This window comes from Egretta garzetta, unplaced genomic scaffold (assembly GCF_000687185.1).
Source record: "Egretta garzetta isolate BGI_Z169 unplaced genomic scaffold, ASM68718v1 scaffold44, whole genome shotgun sequence".
In the NCBI taxonomy this organism is placed as follows: domain Eukaryota; kingdom Metazoa; phylum Chordata; class Aves; order Pelecaniformes; family Ardeidae; genus Egretta; species Egretta garzetta.
Window position 1 is genome coordinate 659,412 of NW_009259490.1, and position 1,586 is coordinate 660,997.

The following is a 1,586-nucleotide window of genomic DNA, read 5'->3' on the forward strand; positions in this document are numbered from 1 at the left end:
CTTGCTGCCCTTGCCTGCCGGGGGTTGTTGTGGCCCGTCCCCAGCAATTTCAGCCTGCTGCAAAATAACTTGGGTGAGGCAAACACCACGAGATCTCTGCCCCGAGGAGTGGATGGGGCTGGCAGCCGGGGTGAAGCAGGTTCCCTCCTCCCTGATATGGGTGCCAGGTGTGTCCCTGGCCATGGGGGAGGATGGGCCGGGGGATGTGGAAGGATGTCCGACACCGAGCAGAGTCAGGCACAGGCAGACAGCACGGGGGTGGCAGGGATTTGGGCAGGGCCATGGAGTACATGGGACGTGGGGACAGGTGATGCTGAGTTTGGCAGCAGCCTAGTGAGGCAAGGTAGCATATGAGTAAGCCCTAGTGAAGACACCAGGGCAGCTCACAGGCTAAAAGACCTTAAGCATTTTGCTGCACAAACCCCTTTTTTTTTTTTAAATAGCTATGGGAAAGGCTGGAAGAGCAGAATATGATGGAGAAGGTCTGCTGGGCTGAAAGCACCCCACGCTCAAAGGTGTTGCAAACAGCCCTGATGGGGATGGAGCCACGCTCAGGGCTCCTGCTCATGGTGACACCCAGCCGTGACACCTGGCCACTGGTGGGTGAGTTGCCCTCGCCTGCCACCGGGATCGGGGTTTGCGGTGTGAGAGACACCAAGGGAACAATCACCACCCAGCCTAAGCCTTTTGCAACTCCACTTAGCGTCTCGCCAAGGTCACGGCAGCCCATGCTGGCAGCCAAAAAATGTTTAAGCAGGCTGCCAGCCAGCTCTGCCTCCAAACCAGCCCCAGCCAGCCAGCACCAACAGACCAGGCACTGCCACTGCCCACGATGCCCAGGACATCTCCTACAGCGCCCGCAGCACTGGGACAGGGCGGCCGGCGGCTGGATGAGGCCCTCTGCAGTGTTCAGTGAGACCCTTCCTCTGCTCCCGGTTTTTCCATCAGCCAGAGCTGCTACTGAAGCACCTTCAGGTTTCCTTTCGCGGGTGTCACCCAGAAAAAGTGTGTAATTTGGAATGTGCCGGTGCTGCTGGAAAACGCACCCTCACCTTGCAAACTGTACGTCAGTTTAGGAAACGGCATTGGGAGTGGGTGAGGTCCTGGCACCCTGCTGGGAAAAAGTTACCACCGCTTCGCTCAGGGGCTCGGGGCTGGTGAATCAGGCTCTGCTAATGAGCTGCATCCAGCAGCTTCACACCGGCACTGGGACCTTGAGTCAGAGTCAGGGTGTTTGCAACCAGACGTGCCCGGGCTTGCGCACCTGTAGGTTCTGCTCGGCTCAGACTGAGGAATATTTTTCTTTTTTCCTTCAGCAACATGCTGCAAAATCCCAAACGCATTTTTTCTGAATTTGAAGACGACGTTCATCCTCCAGAAATCTCACCCGTAGCTTTGCATTTAACACCTCTTGGCCAAAAAATAATTGGCAATTCTGAACTGAAGCTTTCCTTGCCCTTTAGGTCATTGCAGTTTGGGGCATTGGCTACCTCTGTGATAAATAAATTTAAAAAACAAAGTGGAGGAAAGGGTGAAAATGCACAGCCAGAAGTAAGTGTCACCGAAATCGGGAGGAATAAACCTCG

At 55.2% G+C, this 1,586-nt stretch overlaps 1 protein-coding gene across 1 annotated transcript in view; it reads left to right on the top strand.

The window, feature by feature from the left end:
- The window catches only part of CTSD (cathepsin D), a 21,381-nt gene that overhangs the window by 529 nt on the left and 19,266 nt on the right, over positions 1-1,586 (top strand). The window lies entirely within an intron of this gene.